Consider the following 25,496-nt stretch of genomic DNA (forward strand, 5'->3'; position numbering starts at 1 on the left):
TCCCCCACTATCAACATCCTGGGGGTTGCCATTGATCAGAAACTGAACTGGACCAGCCATATAAATACTGTGGCTACAAGAGCAGGCCAGAGGCTGGGAATTCTGTAGCGAGTGTCTCACCTCCTGACTCCCCAAAGCCTTTCCACCATCTACAAGGCACAAGTCAGGAGTGTGATGGAATACTCTCCACTTGCCTGGATGAGTGCAGCTCCAACAACACTCAAGAAGCTCGACACCATTCAGGATAAAGCAGCCCGCTTGATTGGCACTCCATCCACCACCTTCAACATTCACTCCCTCCACCACCGGCGCACTGTGGCTGCAGTGTGTACCATCTACAAGATGCACTGCAGCAACTCGCCAAAGCTCCTTCAACAGTACCTTCCAAACCCGCGACCTCTACCACTTAGAAGGACAAGGGCAGCAGACGCATGGGAACATCACCACCTACATGTTCCCCTCCAAGCCACACACCGTCCTGACTTGGGCCTGTATCGCTGTTCCTTCACTGTCGCTGGGCCAAAATCCTGGAACTCCCTTCCTAACAGCATTGTGGGTGTACCTACACCATATGGACTGCAGCGGTTCAAGAAGGCGGCTCACCACCATCTTCTCAAGGACAATTAGGGATGGGCACAAAATGCAGGCCTAGCCAGCGATGCCCACATCCCATCAATGAATAAAAATAAAAATTAAAATGTATTACGCTCTGTAATTCACTGTGAGCTATCTGTTACTCTGTTTGTAACACACTGTGAGCTGTCTATTACAATGGGCCAATAATTCCGGTCCCAACGCGTGAGTACCGACGGGGTACTCACGCGTGGGCCCGTTGGAAGTGCCGGATTTCAGCATGCACAGTGCATGCGCGGGAAACCAGCATTTCCTGTCCTCTGAACAAAGGGGTTCAGAGGACGAATGCGTGCGTGCAGGAGTCTGCGCGTGCGTGCTGAAATTCCTTTTTTCCCACAGGTTTGCAGTTGTGTAAGGTCCTCTCCTTTTTACGAATGTAAAAAGGAGACGTAAAGACTTCATTCGCTAAGGTAAGTGCTCTAATACTTAAAATTATAACAATTTTTCCACAGCTTTATTGTTTTTAAGGACTTTACAATAAGGTTAGTGTAGCTTTAGACTCGATTTAAAAAAAAAAAATTTTTTTCAAAACAGTGATTAAATGTTTAAAATAGTTTTTTAAAGTTATTTATAGTTTATTTAATTATTGGGATGTTTTTTAAAATTTTATTTAAAGTTAAACTAGTCTTTTGGGCGCCCGTACTTTTCATGAGTTTGACAGTTCTTACTAGCAAACTCATGAATGACGTTTCCCCTCCCCTGTTTGGCTGGACAGTGCTCACCTGATCCCAGCCGGCATATCCCACTAACTACGCTGGTGGATCAGGCAAGCAGAGCGCGCCGACATCTGAACCGGGCCAGTGACAGGAATTCCAAGCAGGCCCAGGCTTCAGATGTTGGCGTGCCTGGTGAGTGCACATCGGGGGCTTGCAAGCGCGGCAAGCCCCGAATCTAATTTCTGGGCCAAAGTGTGTAACTCAATGTGAGCTATCTGTTACGCTGTGTAACTCACTGTGAGCTATTTATTGCTCTTTTTGTATCACACTGTGAGCTATCTATTACTCTGTGCTTAATGTACTGTGAGCTATCTATTACTCTGTCTGTAACTCACTGTGCGCTATCTGTTACTCTGTGTAACTCACTGTGAGCCATCTCTTAATCTGTGTGTAACTCTCTGTGAGCTATCAATTACTCTGTGTAACTCACTGTGAGCTACCTATTAATCTGTAACTCACTGTAAGCTATCTATTAATCTGTGTAACTCATTGTGAGCTATGTATTACTCTGTGTAACTCACTGTGAGCTATGTAATACACTGGTTGTAACACACTGTGAGCTCTCAATTACTCTGTGTTTAATGCACTGTGAGCATTCTATCACACTGTGTGTAGCTCACTGTGAGCTACCTATTACACTGTGTAACTCACTGTGAGCTATCTATTACTCTGTCTGTATCACACTGTGAGCTACCTATTCCTCTGTGTGTAACTCACTGTGAGCTATCTATTACTCTGTGTGTAACTCACTGTGAGCTATCTATTACTCTGTGTAACTAACTGTGATCTATCTATTAATCTGTGTAACTCCCTGTGAGCTATATATTACTCTGTGCAAGTCACTGTGAGCTATCTACTACTATGTGGAACTCACTGTGTGCTATTTATTACTCCGTGTGTAACAGTGTGGGAAATCTATTAATCTGTAACTCGCTGTAAGCTATCTATTACTCTGTGTAACTCACAGTGAGCTATCCATTAATCTGTAACTCACTGTAAGCTATCTATTACTCTGTGTAACTCATTTTGAGCTATGTAACACTCTGTATAACTCACTGTGCGCTATCTATTACTCTGTTTGTTACACACTGTGAGCTATCTATTACTGTGTGTGTAACTCACTGTGAGCTATCTATTACTCTGTGTAACTCACTGTAAGCTATCTATTACTCTGTGTAACTCATGGTGTGCTTTCTATTACTGTGTGTAACTCACTGTGAGCTATATAATGCTCGGTCTGTAACTCACTGTGTGCTATCTATTACACTGTGTAACTCACTGTGAGCTATCTATTACTCTGCGTAAGTCACTGTGAGCTTTATATTACTCTGTGTAATGCACATTGTGCTATCAATTACTCTGCATAACTCACTGTTTGCTATATATTTCTCTGTGCGTAGCTCACTGTGAGCTATCTATTACTCTGTGTAACTCACTGTGAGCTATCTATTACTCTGTGTAACTCACTGTTAACTACCTATTACTCTGTATGTAATACACAGTGAGCTATCTATTACTCTGTGTGTAACTCACTTTGAGTGATCTATTACTCTGTGTGTAACTCACTGTGATCTATCTATTACTGTGTGTAACTCACTGTTAGCTATCTATTACTCTGTGTGTAACTCACTGTGAGCTATTTATTACTCTGTGTTTAACTCACTGTGAGCCATCTATTACTCTGTGTAACTCACTGTGGGCTATCTATTATACTGTGTGTAACTCACTGTGAGCTATCTGTTACTCTGTGTTTAACTCACTGTGAGCCATCTATTACTCTGTGTAACTCACTGTGAGCTATCTATTAATCTGTAACGCACTGTGAGCTATCTAGTACACTGCGTAACTCACTGTGAACTATTTATTGCTTGGTCTGTAACTCACTGTGAGCTATCTATTACTCTCTGTAACACACAGTGAGCTATCTCTTACTCTGTGTATAACTCTCTGTGAGCTATCAATTACTTTGTGTAACTCACTGTGAACTATCTATTAATCTGTAACTCACTATAACCTATCTATTACTCTGTGTAACTCACTGTGAGATATCTATTACTCTGTCTGTAACACACTGTGAGCTATCTATTACTATTTGGGTAACTCACTGTGAGCTATCTATTTCTTCGTGTGTAACTCTCAGTAAGCTATCTATTACTCTGTGAGTAACTCACTGTGCGCTATCTATTACTCTGTGTAACTCATTGGGGGCTATCTATTACTCTGTTTGCAGCTCACTGTGAGCTATCTATTCCTCTGTGTAACTCACTGTGAGCTATCTTTTACGCTGTGGTACTCACTGTGAGCTATGTATTACTCTGTGTAACTAAATGTGAGCCATCTATTGCTCTATGTAATTCACTGTGAGCTATCTATTATTCTGTGGAACTCACTGTGAGCTATCTATTAATCTGTAGCTCACTGTATGCTATCTATTGCTCTGTGTAACTCATTGTGAGCTATATATTACTCTGTGTAACTCACTGTGAGCTATGTATTACTCTGTGTTACTCACGGTGTGCTTTCTATTATTCTGTGTAACTCACTGTGAGCTTTTTAATGCTCGGTCGGTAACACTCTGTGTGCGATCTATTATTCTGTGTAACGCACTGTGAGCTATCTATTGCTCTGTGTAACTCACTGTGAGCTATCTATTAATCTGTGTAACTCACTGTTAGCTATCTATTACACTGTGTGAAACTCTCTGTGAGCTATCAATTACTTTGTGTGTCACTCACCGTGTGCTATCTATTACTCTCTGTAACTCACTGTGAGCTATCTATTTCTCTGTTTTTATCGCACTGTGAGCTATCTATTATTCTGTTTTTAACGCACTGTGAGCTATCTATTACACAGTCTGTAACTCACTGTGAGCTATCCATTAATCGGTGTAACTCACTTTGAGCTATCTATTACTCTTTGTAACACACTGTCAGCTATCTATTACTCTGTGTAACTCACTGTGACCTACCTAGTACACTGTGTAACTCACTGTGTGCTATCTATTGCACTGTGTAACTCTCTGTGAGCTATCTATTACTCTGCAAAACTCACGGTGTGCTTTCTATTACTCTGTGTAACTCACTGTGAGCTATGTATTGCTCTGTGTAAGTCACTGTGAGCTATATTTTACTATGTGTAACTCACTGTGTGCTATCTATTACTCAGCATAACTCATTGTTTGCTATCTATTTCTCTGTGTGTAGCTCACTGTGATCTATCTCTTACTCTGTAACTCACTGTGAGCTAACTATTACTCTGTGTAACTCACAGTTAGCTATCTATTACTCTGCGTAACTCATTGTAAGCTACCTATTACTCTGTGTGTAACACACTGTGAGCTATCTATTACTCTGTGTAACTTACTGTTAGCTATCTATTACTCTTTGTGTAACTCACAGTGAGCTATCTATTACCCCGTGAAACTCACTGTGAGCTACCTATTACTCTGTGTGTAACACACTGTTAGCTATCTATTACTCTGTGTGTAACTCACTGTGAGCTATCTATTAATCTGTGTGTAACACACTTTGAGCTAAACATTTCACCGTGTGTAACTCGCTGTGAGCTATCTATTACTCTGTGTAACTCACTGTGAGATATCTATTATTTTCTGTGTAACTCACTGTGAGCTATCTATCACTCTGTGTAACTCACTGTGAGCTATCCATTACTCTGTGTGTAACTCACTGTGAGCTACCTATTACTCTGTGTAATTTACTGTGAGCTATCTATTTCTCTGTGTAACTCACTGTGAGCTATCTTTTACTGTGTGTAACTCACTGTGAGCTATCTATTACTCTGTGTAATTGACTGAGCTTTCTATTACTCTCTGTTACTCGCTGTGTGTTATCTATTACTGTGTGTAACTCACTGTGAGCTATCTATTAGACTGTGTTTAACTCACCTTGAGCTATCTATTACGCTGTATAACTCACTTTCAGCTAGCCATTACTCTGTGTAACTCACTGGGTGCTATTTATTATTCTGTGTTACTCACTGAGAGCTATCTATTACTCTGTGTAACTCACTGTGCGATATCTGTTACTCTGTCCAACTCTCTACGAGCTATCTATTACTCTGTATATACCTCACTGGGCGCTATCTATTACTCTGTGTAACTCACTGTGAGCTATCTCTTACACTGTGTGTAACTCTCTGTGAGCTATCAATTACTCTGTGTAACTCACTGTGAGCTATCTATTAAACTGTAACTCACTGTAAGCTATCTATTAGTCTGTGTAATGCAATGTGAGCTATGTATTACTCTGTGTAACTAACTGTGAGCTACCTATTGCTCTGTTTGTAACTCACTGTGAGCTATCTATTATTCTGTTTGTATCACACTGTGAGCTATCTATTACCCTGTGTTTAACACACTGTGAGCTATCTATTACACTGTGTGTAACTCACTGTGAGCTATCTATTACTCTGTGTAACTCAATTTGAGCTATCTATTACTCTCTGAGTAACACACTGTGAGGTATCTATTGCTCTGTGTAACTCACTGTTAGCTATCTATTACTCTGTGAGTAACTCACTGTCAGCTATCTCTTAGTCTGAGTAACTCACTGTGAGCTATCTATGACACTGTGTGTAACTCACTGTGAGCTATCTAGTACGCTGTGTAACTCACTGTGTGCTATCTATTGCTCTGTGTAACTCACTGTGAGCTATTTATTGCTTGGTCTGTAATTCACTGTGTGCTATCTATTACTCTATGTAAATCTCTGTGAGCTATCTATTACTCTGTGTAAGTCACTGTGAGCTATCTATTACTATGTGGAACCCATTGTGTGCTATCTATTACTCTGTGTAACTCACTGTGAGCTATCTATTAATCTGTAACTCACTGTAAGCTATCTATTACTCTGTGTAACTCATTGTGTGTCCTTGTGCAGGCGAAGCCCCGTCTTCATGTTGAGGATACCCTCCACCGTGTTGTGTGGCACTACCACCGTGCTAAATGGGACAGATTTCGAACAGATCTGGCAACTCAAAACTGGACATCCATGAGGCGCTGTGGGCCATCAGCAGCAGCAGAATTGTATTCAACCACAATCTGTAACCTCATGGCCCGGCATATCCCTCACTCTACCAATACCATCAAGCCAGGAGATCAACCCTGGTTTAACAAAAAGTGCAGGAGCGCATGCCGGGAACAGCACCAGGCATACCAAAAATTGACGTGTCAACCTGGCGAGGCTACAACACAGGACTACTTGCATGCCAAACAATGGAAGCAACATGCGATAGACAGAGCTAAGCGATCTCACAACCATTGGATCAAATCAAAGCTCTGCAGTCCTGCCACATCCAGTCGTGAGTGGTGGTGGACAATTAAACAGTTAACAGGAGGAGGAGGCTCCAAAAATATCCCCATCCTCAATGATGGTGGAGCCCAGCACGTGAGTGCAAAAGACAAGTCTGAAGCATTTGCAACTAACTTCAGCCAGAAGTGCCGAGTGGATGATCCAACTCCCCTCCTCCTGAGGTCCCCAGCATCACAGATGCCAGTCTTCAGCCCATTCAATTCACTCCACGTGATGTGAAGAAACGGCTGAAGACACTGGATACTGCAAAAGCTATGGGCCCTGACAACATTCCGCCAATAGTACTGAAGACTTGTGCTCCAGAACTAGCTGCGCCCCTAGCCAAGCTGTTCCAGTACAGCTACAACACTGGCTTCTACCCGGCAATGTGGAAAATTGCCCAAGTATGTCCTGTCTACAAAAAGCAGGACAAATCCGACCCAGCCAATTACCGTCCCATTAGTCTACTCTCAATCATCAGCAAAGTGATGGAAGGTGTCATTGACAGTGCTATCAAGCAGCACTTACTCAGCAATAACCTGCTAACTGACGACCAGTTTGGGTTCCTCCAGGGCCACTCAGCTCCTGACCTCATTACAGCCTTGGTCCAAACATGGACAAAAGAGCTGAACTCAAGAGGTGAGGTGAGAGTGACTGCCCTTGACATCAAGGCAGCATTTGATCGAGTTTGGCATCAAGGAGCCCTAGCAGAACTGAAGTCACTGGGAATCAAGGGGAAAACTCTCCATTGGTTGGAATCATACCTAGCACAAAGGAAGTTGGCTGTGGTTGTTGGAGGTCATTCATCTCAATCACATGACATCACTGCAGGAGTTCCTCAGGGCAGTGTCCTAGGCCCAACCATCTTCAGCTGTTTCATCAATGACCTTCCCTCCATCATAAGGTCAGAAGTGGGGATGTTCGCTGATGATTGCACACTGTTCAGCACCATTCGAGACTCGTCAGATAGTGATGCAGTCCGTGTCCATATGCAGCAAGACCTGGACAACATTCAGACTTGGGCTGACAAGTGCCAAGTATCAGCCACACATGTGCCAGGCAATGACCATTTCCAACAAGCGAGACTCTAACCATCTCCCCTTGACATTCAATGGCATTACCATCGCTGAATCCCCCACTATCAACATCCTGGGGGTTGCCATTGATCAGAAACTGAACTGGACCAGCCATATAAATACTGTGGCCACAAGAGCAGGCCAGAGGCTGGGAATTCTGTAGCGAGTGTCTCACCTCCTGACTCCCCAAAGCCTTTCCACCATCTACAAGGCACAAGTCAGGAGTGTGATGGAATACTCTCCACTTGCCTGGATGAGTGCAGCTCCAACAACACTCAAGAAGCTCGACACCATTCAGGATAAAGCAGCCCGCTTGATTGGCACTCCATCCACCACCTTCAACATTCACTCCCTCCACCACCGGCGCACTGTGGCTGCAGTGTGTACCATCTACAAGATGCACTGCAGCAACTCGCCAAAGCTCCTTCAACAGCACCTTCCAAACCCGCGACCTCTACCACTTAGAAGGACAAGGGCAGCAGACGCATGGGAACATCACCACCTACATGTTCCCCTCCAAGCCACACACCGTCCTGACTTGGGCCTGTATCGCTGTTCCTTCACTGTCGCTGGGCCAAAATCCTGGAACTCCCTTCCTAACAGCATTGTGGGTGTACCTACACCATATGGACTGCAGCGGTTCAAGAAGGCGGCTCACCACCATCTTCTCAAGGACAATTAGGGATGGGCACAAAATGCAGGCCTAGCCAGCGATGCCCACATCCCATCAATGAATAAAAATAAAAATTAAAATGTATTACGCTCTGTAATTCACTGTGAGCTATCTGTTACTCTGTTTGTAACACACTGTGAGCTGTCTATTACAATGGGCCAATAATTCCGGTCCCAACGCGTGAGTACCGACGGGGTACTCACGCGTGGGCCCGTTGGAAGTGCCGGATTTCAGCATGCACAGTGCATGCGCGGGAAACCAGCATTTCCTGTCCTCTGAACCAAGGGGTTCAGAGGACGAATGCGTGCGTGCAGGAGTCTGCGCGTGCGTGCTGAAATTCCTTTTTTCCCACAGGTTTGCAGTTGTGTAAGGTCCTCTCCTTTTTACGAATGTAAAAAGGAGACGTAAAGACTTCATTCGCTAAGGTAAGTGCTCTAATACTTAAAATTATAACAATTTTTCCACAGCTTTATTGTTTTTAAGGACTTTACAATAAGGTTAGTGTAGCTTTAGACTCGATTTAAAAAAAAAAAAAAATTTTCAAAACAGTGATTAATTGTTTAAAATAGTTTTTTAAAGTTATTTATAGTTTATTTAATTATTGGGATGTTTTTTAAAATTTTATTTAAAGTTAAACTAGTCTTTTGGGCGCCCGTACTTTTCATGAGTTTGACAGTTCTTACTAGCAAACTCATGAATGAAGTTTCCCCTCCCCTGTTTGGCTGGACAGTGCTCACCTGATCCCAGCTGGCATATCCCACTAACTACGCTGGTGGATCAGGCAAGCAGAGCGCGCCGACATCTGAACCGGGCCAGTGACAGGAATTCCAAGCAGGCCCAGGCTTCAGATGTCGGCGTGCCTGGTGAGTGCACATCGGGGGCTTGCACGCGCGGCAAGCCCCGAATCTAATTTCTGGGCCAAAGTGTGTAATTCAATGTGAGCTATCTGTTACGCTGTGTAACTCACTGTGAGCTATTTATTGCTCTTTTTGTATCACACTGTGAGCTATCTATTACTCTGTGCTTAATGTACTGTGAGCTATCTATTACTCTGTCTGTAACTCACTGTGCGCTATCTGTTACTCTGTGTAACTCACTGTGAGCCATCTCTTAATCTGTGTGTAACTCTCTGTGAGCTATCAATTACTCTGTGTAACTCACTGTGAGCTACCTATTAATCTGTAACTCACTGTAAGCTATCTATTAATCTGTGTAACTCATTGTGAGCTATGTATTACTCTGTGTAACTCACTGTGAGCTATCTAATACACTGGTTGTAACACACTGTGAGCTCTCAATTACTCTGTGTTTAATGCACTGTGAGCATTCTATCACACTGTGTGTAGCTCACTGTGAGCTACCTATTACACTGTGTAACTCACTGTGAGCTATCTATTACTCTGTCTGTATCACACTGTGAGCTAACTATTCCTCTGTGTGTAACTCACTGTGAGCTATCTATTACTCTGTGTGTAACTCACTGTGAGCTATCTATTACTCTGTGTGTAACTCACTGTGAGCTATCTAATACACTGGTTGTAACACACTGTGAACTCTCAATTACTCTGTGTTTAATGCACTGTGAGCATTCTATCACACTGTGTGTAGCTCACTGTGAGCTACCTATTACACTGTGTAACTCACTGTGAGCTATCTATTACTCTGTCTGTATCACACTGTGAGCTACCTATTCCTCTGTGTGTAACTCACTGTGAGCTATCTATTACTCTGTGTGTAACTCACTGTGAGCTATCTATTACTCTGTGTAACTAACTGTGATCTATCTATTAATCTGTGTAACTCCCTGTGAGCTATATATTACTCTGTGCAAGTCACTGTGAGCTATCTACTACTATGTGGAACTCACTGTGTGCTATTTATTACTCCGTGTGTAACAGTGTGGGAAATCTATTAATCTGTAACTCGCTGTAAGCTATCTATTACTCTGTGTAACTCACAGTGAGCTATCCATTAATCTGTAACTCACTGTAAGCTATCTATTACTCTGTGTAACTCATTTTGAGCTATGTAACACTCTGTATAACTCACTGTGCGCTATCTATTACTCTGTTTGTTACACACTGTGAGCTATCTATTACTGTGTGTGTAACTCACTGTGAGCTATCTATTACTCTGTGTAACTCACTGTAAGCTATCTATTACTCTGTGTAACTCATGGTGTGCTTTCTATTACAGTGTGTAACTCACTGTGAGCTATATAATGCTCGGTCTGTAACTCACTGTGTGCTATCTATTACACTGTGTAACTCACTGTGAGCTATCTATTACTCTGCGTAAGTCACTGTGAGCTTTATATTACTCTGTGTAATGCACATTGTGCTATCAATTACTCTGCATAACTCACTGTTTGCTATATATTTCTCTGTGCGTAGCTCACTGTGAGCTATCTATTACTCTGTGTAACTCACTGTGAGCTATCTATTACTCTGTGTAACTCACTGTTAACTACCTATTACTCTGTATGTAATACACAGTGAGCTATCTATTACTCTGTGTGTAACTCACTTTGAGTGATCTATTACTCTGTGTGTAACTCACTGTGATCTATCTATTACTGTGTGTAACTCACTGTTAGCTATCTATTACTCTGTGTGTAACTCACTGTGAGCCATCTATTACTCTGTGTAACTCACTGTGGGCTATCTATTATACTGTGTGTAACTCACTGTGAGCTATCTGTTACTCTGTGTTTAACTCACTGTGAGCCATCTATTACTCTGTGTAACTCACTGTGAGCTATCTATTACTCTGTAACGCACTGTGAGCTATCTAGTACGCTGCGTAACTCACTGTGAACTATTTATTGCTTGGTCTGTAACTCACTGTGAGCTATCTATTACTCTCTGTAACACACAGTGAGCTATCTCTTACTCTGTGTATAACTCTCTGTGAGCTATCAATTACTTTGTGTAACTCACTGTGACCTATCTATTAATCTGTAACTCACTATAACCTATCTATTACTCTGTGTAACTCACTGTGAGATATCTATTACTCTGTCTGTAACACACTGTGAGCTATCTATTACTATTTGGGTAACTCACTGTGAGCTATCTATTTCTTCGTGTGTAACTCTCAGTAAGCTATCTATTACTCTGTGAGTAACTCACTGTGCGCTATCTATTACTCTGTGTAACTCATTGGGGGCTATCTATTACTCTGTTTGCAGCTCACTGTGAGCTATCTATTCCTCTGTGTAACTCACTGTGAGCTATCTTTTACGCTGTGGTACTCACTGTGAGCTATGTATTACTCAGTGTAACTAAATGTGAGCCATCTATTGCTCTATGTAATTCACTGTGAGCTATCTATTATTCTGTGGAACTCACTGTGAGCTATCTATTAATCTGTAGCTCACTGTATGCTATCTATTGCTCTGTGTAACTCATTGTGAGCTATATATTACTCTGTGTAACTCACTGTGAGCTATCTATTACTCTGTTTGTAACACACTGTGAGCTATCTATTACTATATGTGTAACTCACTGTGAGCTATCTATTACTCTGTGTAACTCATTGCGAGCTATCTATTAGTTGGATTTTATCATATTGTGAGCTAGCTATTACTCTGTGTTTAACGCACTGTGAGCTATCTATTACACTGTGTGTAACGCACCATGAGCTATCCATTATTCTGTGTGTAACTCACTGTGAGCAATCTCTTACTCTGTGTGTAACTTTCTGTGAGCTACCAGTTACTCTGTGTAACTCACTGTGAGCTATATATTACTCTCTGTAACTCACTGTGAGCTATCTATTAATCTGTGTGTAACTCTCTGTGAGCTATCTATTACTATGTATGTAACTCACCGTCAGCTATCTATTACGCTCTGTAACTCACTGTGAGCTATCTATTTCTCTGTTTGTATCACACTGTGAGCTATCTATTACTCTGTTTTTAATGCACTGTGAGCTATCTATTACACAGTGAGTAACTCACTGTGAGCTATCCATTAATCTGTGTAACTAACTTTGAGCAATCTATTATTATGTGTAACACACTTTCAGCTATCTATTACTCTGTGTAACTTTCTGTTAGCTATCTATTACTCTGTGTGTAACTCACTGTGAGCTATCTATTACTCTCTGTAACTAACTGTGATCTATCTATTAATCTGTGTAACTCCCTGTGAGCTATCTATTACTCTGTGTAAGTCACTGTGAGCTATCTACTACTATGTGGAACTCACTGCGTGCTATCTATTACTCAGTGTGTAACACAGCGTGAGCAATCTATTAATCTGTAACTCACTGTAAGCTCTCTATTACACTGTGTAACTCACTGTGAGCTATCTATTAATCTGTAACTCACTGTAAGCTATCTATTACTCTGTGTAACTCATTGTGAGCTATGTAACTCTCTGTATAACTCACTGTGCGCTATCTATTACTCTGTTTGTTACACACTGTGAGCTATCTATTACTATGTGTGTAACTCACTGTGAGCTATCTATTACTCTGTGTAACTCACTGTAAGCTATCTATTACACTGTGTAACTCATGGTGTGCATTCTATTATCTGTGTAACTCACTGTGAGCTATTTAATACTCGGTCTTTAACTCACTGTGTGCTATCTATTACACTGTGTAACTCACGGTGAGCTATCTATTACTCTATGTAAGTCACTGTGAGCTATATATTACTCTGTGTAATGCACAATGTGCTATCAATTACTCTGCATAACTCACTGTTTGCTATCTATTTCTCTGTGTGTAGCTCACTGTGAGCTGTCTATTATTCTGTGTAACTCACTTTTACCTTTCTATTACTCTGTGTGTAACTCACTGTGAGCTATCTATTACTCTGTTTGTAACTAACTGTGATCTATATATTAATCTGTGTAATTCACTGTTAGCTATATATTACTCTGTGTGTAACACACAGTGAGCTATCTATTACACTGTGTAACACACTGTGATCTATCTATTACTATTTGGGTAACTCACTGTGAGCTAACTATTACTCCGTGTGTAACTCTCAGTGAGCTATCTATTACTCTGAGTAACTCACTGTGTGCTAACTATTACTCTGTGTAACTCACTTTGAGCTATCTATTACTCTGTGTGTAACTCACTGTGATCTATCTATTACCGTGTGTAACTCACTGTGAGATATCTATTACTCTGTGTAACACACTGTGAGCTATCTCTTACTCTGTGTGTAACTCTCTGTGAGCTATCAATTACTCTGTGTAACTCAATGTGACCTATCTATTAATCTGTAACTCACTGTAACCTATCTATTACTCTGTGTAACTCACTGTGAGCTATCTATTTCTCTGTTTGTAACGAACTGTGATCTATATATTAATCTCTGTAATTCACTGTTAGCTATCAATTACTCTAGGTGTAACACACTGTGAGCTATCTCTTACTCTGTGTGTAACACACTGTGAGCTATCTATTACTATTTGGGTAACTCACTGTGAGCTAACTATTACTCCGTGTGTAACTCTCAGTGAGCTATCTATTACTCTGTGAGTAACTCATTGTGTGCTTTCTATTACTCTGTGTAACTCACTGTGTGCTATCTATTACTCTGTGTAACTCATTGGGAGCTATCGATTACTCTGTTTGCAGTTCACTGTGAGCTATCTATGACCCTGTGTAACTCACTGTGAGCTATCTATTACGCTGTGGTACTCACTGTGAGCTATGTATTACTCTGTGTAACTAAATGTGAGCCATCTATTGCTCTATGTAAATCACTGTGAGCTATCTATTATTCTGTGTAACTCACTGTGAGTTATCTATTAATCTGTAGCTCACTGTACGCTATCTATTGCTCTGTGTAACTCATTGTGAGCTATATATTACTCTGTTTAACTCACTCTGAGCTATCTATTACTCTGTGTGTAACACACTGTGAGCTTTCTATTACTCTCTGTAACTCACTGTTGGCAATCTATTACTCTGTGTGTAACTCACTGTGAGCTATCTATTACTCTGTGTAACTCACTGTGAGTTATCTATTACACTGTCTGTAACTCACTGTGAGATATCTATTACTCTGAGTAACTCACTGTGAGCTATCTATTACGCTGTGTAACTCACTGTGAGCTATCTGTTATGCTGTGGTACTCACTGTGAGCTATGTATTACTCTGTGTAACTAAATGTGAGCCATCAATTGCTCTATGTAAATCACTGTGAGCTATCTATTAATCTGTGTAACTCACTGTGAGCTATCTATTAATCTGTAGCTCACTGTATGCTATCTATTGCTCAGTGTAACTCATTGTGAGCTATATATTACTCTGAGTAACTCACTGTGAGCTATCTATTACGCTGTGTAACTCACTGTGTGCTTTCTATTACTCGGTGTAACTTACTGTGAGCTTTTTATTGCTCGGTCTGTAACTCACTGTGTGCTATATATTACTATGTGGAACTCACTGTGTGCTATCTGTTACTCTGTGTAACTCATTGTTAGCTATGTATTACTCTGTGTTACTCACGGTGTGCTTTCTATTATTCTGTGTAACTCACTGTGAGCTTTTTAATGCTCGGTCGGTAACACTCTGTGTGCGATCTATTATTCTGTGTAACGCACTGTGAGCTATCTATTGCTCTGTGTAACTCACTGTGAGCTATCTATTAATCTGTGTAACTCACTGTTAGCTATCTATTACACTGTGTGAAACTCTCCGTGAGCTATCAATTACTTTGTGTGTCACTCACCGTGGGCTATCTATTACTCTCTGTAACTCACTGTGAGCTATCTATTTCTCTGTTTGTATCGCACTGTGAGCTATCTATTATTCTGTTTTTAACACACTGTGAGCTATCTATTACACAGTCTGTAACTCACTGTGAGCTATCCATTAATCGGTGTAACTCACTTTGAGCTATCTATTACTCTTTGTAACACACTGTCAGCTATATATTACTCTGTGTAACTCACTGTGACCTACCTAGTACACTGTGTAACTCACTGTGTGCTATCTATTGCACTGTGTAACTCTCTGTGAGCTATCTATTACTCTGCAAAACTCACGGTGTGCTTTTTATTACTCTGTGTAACTCACTGTGAGCTATGTATTGCTCTGTGTAAGTCACTGTGAGCTATATTTTACTATCTGTAACTCACTGTGTGCTATCTATTACTCAGCATAACTCATTGTTTGCTATCTATTTCTCTGTGTGTAGCTCACTGTGATCTATCTCTTACTCTGTAACTCACTGTGAGCTAACTATTACTCTGTGTAACTCACAGTTAGCTATCTATTACTCTGCGTAACTCATTGTAAGCTACCTATTACTCTGTGTGTAACACACTGTGAGCTATCTATTACTCTGTGTAACTTACTGTTAGCTATCTATTACTCTTTGTGTAACTCACAGTGAGCTATCTATTACCCCGTGAAACTCACTGTGAGCTACCTATTACTCTGTGTGTAACACACTGTTAGCTATCTATTACTCTGTGTGTAACTCACTGTGAGCTATCTATTAATCTGTGTGTAACACACTTTGAGCTAAACATTTCACCGTGTGTAACTCGCTGTGAGCTATCTATTACTCTGTGTAACTCACTGTGAGATATCTATTATTTTCTGTGTAACTCACTGTGAGCTATCTATCACTCTGTGTAACTCACTGTGAGCTATCCATTACTCTGTGTGTAACTCACTGTGAGCTACCTATTACTCTGTGTAATTTACTGTGAGCTATCTATTTCTCTGTGTAACTCACTGTGAGCTATCTTTTACTGTGTGTAACTCACTGTGAGCTATCTATTACTCTGTGTAATTGACTGAGCTTTCTATTACTCTCTGTTACTCGCTGTGTGTTATCTATTACTGTGTGTAACTCACTGTGAGCTATCTATTAGACTGTGTTTAACTCACCTTGAGCTATCTATTACGCTGTATAACTCACTTTCAGCTAGCCATTACTCTGTGTAACTCACTGGGTGCTATTTATTATTCTGTGTTACTCACTGAGAGCTATCTATTACTCTGTGTAACTCACTGTGCGATATCTGTTACTCTGTCCAACTCTCTACGAGCTATCTATTACTCTGTATATACCTCACTGGGCGCTATCTATTACTCTGTGTAACTCACTGTGAGCTATCTCTTACACTGTGTGTAACTCTCTGTGAGCTATCAATTACTCTGTGTAACTCACTGTGAGCTATCTATTAAACTGTAACTCACTGTAAGCTATCTATTACTCTGTGTAATGCAATGTGAGCTATGTATTACTCTGTGTAACTAACTGTGAGCTACCTATTCCTCTGTTTGTAACTCACTGTGAGCTATCTATTATTCTGTTTGTATCACACTGTGAGCTATCTATTACCCTGTGTTTAACACACTGTGAGCTATCTATTACACTGTGTGTAACTCACTGTGAGCTATCTATTACTCTGTGTAACTCAATTTGAGCTATCTATTACTCTCTGAGTAACACACTGTGAGGTATCTATTGCTCTGTGTAACTCACTGTTAGCTATCTATTACTCTGTGAGTAACTCACTGTCAGCTATCTCTTAGTCTGAGTAACTCACTGTGAGCTATCTATGACACTGTGTGTAACTCACTGTGAGCTATCTAGTACGCTGTGTAACTCACTGTGTGCTATCTATTGCTCTGTGTAACTCACTGTGAGCTATTTATTGCTTGGTCTGTAATTCACTGTGTGCTATCTATTACTCTATGTAAATCTCTGTGAGCTATCTATTACTCTGTGTAAGTCACTGTGAGCTATCTATTACTATGTGGAACCCATTGTGTGCTATCTATTACTCTGTGTAACTCACTGTGAGCTATCTATTAATCTGTAACTCACTGTAAGCTATCTATTACTCTGTGTAACTCATTGTGTGTCCTTGTGCAGGCGAAGCCCCGTCTTCATGTTGAGGATACCCTCCACCGTGTTGTGTGGCACTACCACCGTGCTAAATGGGACAGATTTCGAACAGATCTGGCAACTCAAAACTGGACATCCATGAGGCGCTGTGGGCCATCAGCAGCAGCAGAATTGTATTCAACCACAATCTGTAACCTCATGGCCCGGCATATCCCTCACTCTACCAATACCATCAAGCCAGGAGATCAACCCTGGTTTAACAAAAAGTGCAGGAGCGCATGCCGGGAACAGCACCAGGCATACCAAAAATTGACGTGTCAACCTGGCGAGGCTACAACACAGGACTACTTGCATGCCAAACAATGGAAGCAACATGCGATAGACAGAGCTAAGCGATCTCACAACCATTGGATCAAATCAAAGCTCTGCAGTCCTGCCACATCCAGTCGTGAGTGGTGGTGGACAATTAAACAGTTAACAGGAGGAGGAGGCTCCAAAAATATCCCCATCCTCAATGATGGTGGAGCCCAGCACGTGAGTGCAAAAGACAAGTCTGAAGCATTTGCAACTAACTTCAGCCAGAAGTGCCGAGTGGATGATCCAACTCCCCTCCTCCTGAGGTCCCCAGCATCACAGATGCCAGTCTTCAGCCCATTCAATTCACTCCACGTGATGTCAAGAAACGGCTGAAGACACTGGATACTGCAAAAGCTATGGGCCCTGACAACATTCCGCCAATAGTACTGAAGACCTGTGCTCCAGAACTAGCTGCGCCCCTAGCCAAGCTGTTCCAGTACAGCTACAACACTGGCTTCTACCCGGCAATGTGGAAAATTGCCCAAGTATGTCCTGTCTACAAAAAGCAGGACAAATCCGACCCAGCCAATTACCGTCCCATTAGTCTACTCTCAATCATCAGCAAAGTGATGGAAGGTGTCATTGACAGTACTATCAAGCAGCACTTACTCAGCAATAACCTGCTAACTGACGACCAGTTTGGGTTCCTCCAGGGCCACTCAGCTCCTGACCTCATTACAGCCTTGGTCCAAACATGGACAAAAGAGCTGAACTCAAGAGGTGAGGTGAGAGTGACTGCCCTTGACATCAAGGCAGCATTTGATCGAGTTTGGCATCAAGGAGCCCTAGCAGAACTGAAGTCACTGGGAATCAAGGGGAAAACTCTCCATTGGTTGGAATCATACCTAGCACAAAGGAAGTTGGCTGTGGTTGTTGGAGGTCATTCATCTCAATCACATGACATCACTGCAGGAGTTCCTCAGGGCAGTGTCCTAGGCCCAACCATCTTCAGCTGTTTCATCAATGACCTTCCCTCCATCATAAGGTCAGAAGTGGGGATGTTCGCTGATGATTGCACACTGTTCAGCACCATTCGAGACTCGTCAGATAGTGATGCAGTCCGTGTCCATATGCAGCAAGACCTGGACAACATTCAGACTTGGGCTGACAAGTGCCAAGTATCAGCCACACATGTGCCAGGCAATGACCATTTCCAACAAGCGAGACTCTAACCATCTCCCCTTGACATTCAATGGCATTACCATCGCTGAATCCCCCACTATCAACATCCTGGGGGTTGCCATTGATCAGAAACTGAACTGGACCAGCCATATAAATACTGTGGCTACAAGAGCAGGCCAGAGGCTGGGAATTCTGTAGCGAGTGTCTCACCTCCTGACTCCCCAAAGCCTTTCCACCATCTACAAGGCACAAGTCAGGAGTGTGATGGAATACTCTCCACTTGCCTGGATGAGTGCAGCTCCAACAACACTCAAGAAGCTCGACACCATTCAGGATAAAGCAGCCCGCTTGATTGGCACTCCATCCACCACCTTCAACATTCACTCCCTCCACCACCGGCGCACTGTGGCTGCAGTGTGTACCATCTACAAGATGCACTGCAGCAACTCGCCAAAGCTCCTTCAACAGCACCTTCCAAACCCGCGACCTCTACCACTTAGAAGGACAAGGGCAGCAGACGCATGGGAACATCACCACCTACATGTTCCCCTCCAAGCCACACACCGTCCTGACTTGGGCCTGTATCGCTGTTCCTTCACTGTCGCTGGGCCAAAATCCTGGAACTCCCTTCCTAACAGCATTGTGGGTGTACCTACACCATATGGACTGCAGCGGTTCAAGAAGGCGGCTCACCACCATCTTCTCAAGGACAATTAGGGATGGGCACAAAATGCAGGGCTAGCCAGCGATGCCCACATCCCATCAATGAATAAAAATAAAAATTTAAATGTATTACGCTCTGTAATTCACTGTGAGCTATCTGTTACTCTGTTTGTAACACACTGTGAGCTGTCTATTACAATGGGCCAATAATTCCGGTCCCAACGCGTGAGTACCGACGGGGTACTCACGCGTGGGCCCGTTGGAAGTGCCGGATTTCAGCATGCACAGTGCATGCGCGGGAAACCAGCATTTCCTGTCCTCTGAACCAAGGGGTTCAGAGGACGAATGCGTGCGTGCAGGAGTCTGCGCGTGCGTGCTGAAATTCCTTTTTTCCCACAGGTTTGCAGTTGTGTAAGGTCCTCTCCTTTTTACGAATGTAAAAAGGAGACGTAAAGACTTCATTCGCTAAGGTAAGTGCTCTAATACTTAAAATTATAACAATTTTTCCACAGCTTTATTGTTTTTAAGGACTTTACAATAAGGTTAGTGTAGCTTTAGACTCGATTTAAAAAAAAAAAAAAAATTTAAAAACAGTGATTAATTGTTTAAAATAGTTTTTTAAAGTTATTTATAGTTTATTTAATTATTAGGATGTTTTTTAAAATTTTATTTAAAGTTAAACTAGTCTTTAGGGCGCCCGTACTTTTCATGAGTTTGACAGTTCTTACTAGCAAACTCATGAATGAAGTTTCCCCTCCCCTGTTTGGCTGGACAGTGCTCACCTGATCCCAGCCGGCATATCCCACTAACTACGCTGGTGGATCAGGCAAGCAGAGCGCGCCGACATCTGAACCGGGCCAGTGACAGGAATTCCAAGCAGGCCCAGGCTTCAGATGTCGGCGTGCCTGGTGAGTGCACATCGGGGGCTTGCACGCGCGGCAAGCCCCGAATCTAATTTCTGGGCCAAAGTGTGTAACTCAATGTGAGCTATCTGTTACGCTGTGTAACTCACTGTGAGCTATTTATTGCTCTTTTTGTATCACACTGTGAGCTATCTATTACTCTGTGCTTAATGTACTGTGAGCTATCTATTACTCTGTCTGTAACTCACTGTGCGCTATCTGTTACTCTGTGTAATTCACTGTGAGCCATCTCTTAATCTGTGTGTAACTCTCTGTGAGCTATCAATTACTCTGTGTAACTCACTGTGAGCTACCTATTAATCTGTAACTCACTGTAAGCTATCTATTAATCTGTGTAACTCATTGTGAGCTATGTATTACTCTGTGTAACTCACTGTGAGCTATCTAATACACTGGTTGTAACACACTGTGAGCTCTCAATTACTCTGTGTTTAATGCACTGTGAGCATTCTATCACACTGTGTGTAGCTCACTGTGAGCTACCTATTACACTGTGTAACTCACTGTGAGCTATCTATTACTCTGTCTGTATCACACTGTGAGCTACCTATTACTCTGTGTAACTAACTGTGATCTATCTATTAATCTGTGTAACTCCCTGTGAGCTATATATTACTCTGTGCAAGTCACTGTGAGCTATCTACTACTATGTGGAACTCACTGTGTGCTATTTATTACTCCGTGTGTAACAGTGTGGGAAATCTATTAATCTGTAACTCGCTGTAAGCTATCTATTACTCTGTGTAACTCACAGTGAGCTATCCATTAATCTGTAACTCACTGTAAGCTATCTATTACTCTGTGTAACTCATTTTGAGCTATGTAACACTCTGTATAACTCACTGTGCGCTATCTATTACTCTGTTTGTTACACACTGTGAGCTATCTATTACTGTGTGTGTAACTCACTGTGAGCTATCTATTACTCTGTGTAACTCATGGTGTGCTTTCTATTACTGTGTGTAACTCACTGTGAGCTATATAATGCTCGGTCTGTAACTCACTGTGTGCTATCTATTACACTGTGTAACTCACTGTGAGCTATCTATTACTCTGCGTAAGTCACTGTGAGCTTTATATTACTCTGTGTAATGCACATTGTGCTATCAATTACTCTGCATAACTCACTGTTTGCTATATATTTCTCTGTGCGTAGCTCACTGTGAGCTATCTATTACTCTGTGTAACTCACTGTGAGCTATCTATTACTCTGTGTAACTCACTGTTAACTATCTATTACTCTGTATGTAATACACAGTGAGCTATCTATTACTCTGTGTGTAACTCACTTTGAGTGATCTATTACTCTGTGTGTAACTCACTGTGATCTATCTATTACTGTGTGTAACTCACTGTTAGCTATCTATTACTCTGTGTGTAACTCACTGTGAGCTATTTATTACTCTGTGTTTAACTCACTGTGAGCCATCTATTACTCTGTGTAACTCACTGTGGGCTATCTATTATACTGTGTGTAACTCACTGTGAGCTATCTATTACTCTGTAATGCACTGTGAGCTATCTAGTACGCTGCGTAACTCACTGTGAACTATTTATTGCTTGGTCTGTAACTCACTGTGAGCTATCTATTACTCTCTGTAACACACAGTGAGCTATCTCTTACTCTGTGTATAACTCTCTGTGAGCTATCAATTACTTTGTGTAACTCACTGTGACCTATCTATTAATCTGTAACTCACTATAACCTATCTATTACTCTGTGTAACTCACTGTGAGATATCTATTACTCTGTCTGTAACACACTGTGAGCTATCTATTACTATTTGGGTAACTCACTGTGAGCTATCTATTTCTTCGTGTGTAACTCTCAGTAAGCTATCTATTACTCTGTGAGTAACTCACTGTGCGCTATCTATTACTCTGTGTAACTCATTGGGGGCTATCTATTACTCTGTTTGCAGCTCACTGTGAGCTATCTATTCCTCTGTGTAACTCACTGTGAGCTATCTTTTACGCTGTGGTACTCACTGTGAGCTATGTATTACTCTGTGTAACTAAATGTGAGCCATCTATTGCTCTATGTAATTCACTGTGAACTATCTATTATTCTGTGGAACTCACTGTGAGCTATCTATTAATCTGTAGCTCACTGTATGCTATCTATTGCTCTGTGTAACTCATTGTGAGCTATATATTACTCTGTGTAACTCACTGTGAGCTATCTATTACTCTGTTTGTAACACACTGTGAGCTATCTATTACTATATGTGTAACTCACTGTGAGCTATCTATTACTCTGTGTAACTCATTGCGAGCTATCTATTAGTTGGATTTTATCATATTGTGAGCTAGCTATTACTCTGTGTTTAACGCACTGTGAGCTATCTATTACACTGTGTGTAACGCACCATGAGCTATCCATTACTCTGTGTGTAACTCACTGTGAGCAATCTCTTACTCTGTGTGTAACTTTCTGTGAGCTACCAGTTACTCTGTGTAACTCACTTTGAGCTATATATTACTCTCTGTAACTCACTGTGAGCTATCTATTAATCTGTGTGTAACTCTCTGTGAGCTATCTATTACTATGTATGTAACTCACCGTCAGCTATCTATTACGCTCTGTAACTCACTGTGAGCTATCTATTTCTCTGTTTGTATCACACTGTGAGCTATCTATTACTCTGTTTTTAATGCACTGTGAGCTATCTATTACACAGTGAGTAACTCACTGTGAGCTATCCATTAATCTGTGTAACTAACTTTGAGCAATCTATTATTATGTGTAACACACTTTCAGCTATCTATTACTCTGTGTAACTTTCTGTTAGCTATCTATTACTCTGTGTGTAACTCACTGTGAGCTATCTATTACTCTCTGTAACTAACTGTGATCTATCTATTAATCTGTGTAACTCCCTGTGAGCTATCTATTACTCTGTGTAAGTCACTGTGAGCTATCTACTACTATGTGGAACTCACTGTGTGCTATCTATTACTCAGTGTGTAACACAGCGTGAGCAATCTATTAATCTGTAACTCACTGTAAGCTCTCTATTACACTGTGTAACTCACTGTGAGCTATCTATTAATCTGTAACTCACTGTAAGCTATCTATTACTCTGTGTAACTCATTGTGAGCTATGTAACTCTCTGTATAACTCACTGTGCGCTATCTATTACTCTGTTTGTTACACACTGTGAGCTATCTATTACTATGTGTGTAACTCACTGTGAGCTATCTATTACTCTGTGTAACTCACTGTAAGCTATCTATTACACTGTGTAACTCATGGTGTGCATTCTATTATCTGTGTAACTCACTGTGAGCTATTTAATACTCGGTCTTTAACTCACTGTGTGCTATCTATTACACTGTGTAACTCACGGTGAGCTATCTATTACTCTATGTAAGTCACTGTGAGCTATATATTACTCTGTGTAATGCACAATGTGCTATCAATTACTCTGCATAACTCACTGTTTGCTATCTATTTCTCTGTGTGTAGCTCACTGTGAGCTGTCTATTATTCTGTGTAACTCACTTTTACCTTTCTATTACTCTGTGTGTAACTCACTGTGAGCTATCTATTACTCTGTTTGTAACTAACTGTGATCTATATATTAATCTGTGTAATTCACTGTTAGCTATATATTACTCTGTGTGTAACACACAGTGAGCTATCTATTACACTGTGTAACACACTGTGAGCTATCTATTACTATTTGGGTAACTCACTGTGAGCTAACTATTACTCCGTGTGTAACTCTCAGTGAGCTATCTATTACTCTGAGTAACTCACTGTGTGCTAACTATTACTCTGTGTAACTCACTTTGAGCTATCTATTACTCTGTGTGTAACTCACTGTGATCTATCTATTACCGTGTGTAACTCACTGTGAGATATCTATTACTCTGTGTAACACACTGTGAGCTATCTCTTACTCTGTGTGTAACTCTCTGTGAGCTATCAATTACTCTGTGTAACTCAATGTGACCTATCTATTAATCTGTAACTCACTGTAACCTATCTATTACTCTCTGTAACTCACTGTGAGCTATCTATTTCTCTGTTTGTAACTAACTGTGATCTATATATTAATCTCTGTAATTCACTGTTAGCTATCAATTACTCTGGGTGTAACACACTGTGAGCTATCTCTTACTCTGTGTGTAACACACTGTGAGCTATCTATTATTATTTGGGTAACTCACTGTGAGCTAACTATTACTCCGTGTGTAACTCTCAGTGAGCTATCTATTACTCTGTGAGTAACTCATTGTGTGCTTTCTATTACTCTGTGTAACTCACTGTGTGCTATCTATTACTCTGTGTAACTCATTGGGAGCTATCTATTACTCTGTTTGCAGTTCACTGTGAGCTATCTATGACCCTGTGTAACTCACTGTGAGCTATCTATTACGCTGTGGTACTCACTGTGAGCTATGTATTACTCTGCGTAACTAAATGTGAGCCATCTATTGCTCTATGTAAATCACTGTGAGCTATCTATTATTCTGTGTAACTCACTGTGAGTTATCTATTAATCTGTAGCTCACTGTACGCTATCTACTGCTCTGTGTAACTCATTGTGAGCTATATATTACTCTGTTTAACTCACTCTGAGCTATCTATTACTCTGTGTGTAACACACTGTGAGCTTTCTATTACTCTCTGTAACTCACTGTTGGCAATCTATTACTCTGTGTGTAACTCACTGTGAGCTATCTATTACTCTGTGTAACTCACTGTGAGTTATCTATTACACTGTCTGTAACTCACTGTGAGATATCTATTACTCTGAGTAACTCACTGTGAGCTATCTATTACGCTGTGTAACTCACTGTGAGCTATCTGTTACTCTGTTTGTAACACACTGTGAGCTATCTATTACTATATGTGTAACTCACTGTGAGCTATCTATTACTCTGTGTAACTCATTGCGAGCTATCTATTATTTGGATTTTATCATATTGTGAGCTAGCTATTACTCTGTGTTTAACGCACTGTGAGCTATCTATTACACTGTGTGTAACGCACCATGAGCTATCCATTACTCTGTGTGTAACTCACTGTGAGCAATCTCTTACTCTGTGTGTAACTTTCTGTGAGCTACCAGTTACTCTGTGTAACTCACTGTGAGCTATATATTACTCTCTGTAACTCACTGTGAGCTATCTATTAATCTGTGTGTAACTCTCTGTGAGCTATCTATTACTATGTA

This window comes from Somniosus microcephalus, chromosome 3 (genome assembly GCF_052327205.1).
Source record: "Somniosus microcephalus isolate GS21.2 chromosome 3, FLI_Smic_1.0, whole genome shotgun sequence".
Taxonomy (NCBI): domain Eukaryota; kingdom Metazoa; phylum Chordata; class Chondrichthyes; order Squaliformes; family Somniosidae; genus Somniosus; species Somniosus microcephalus.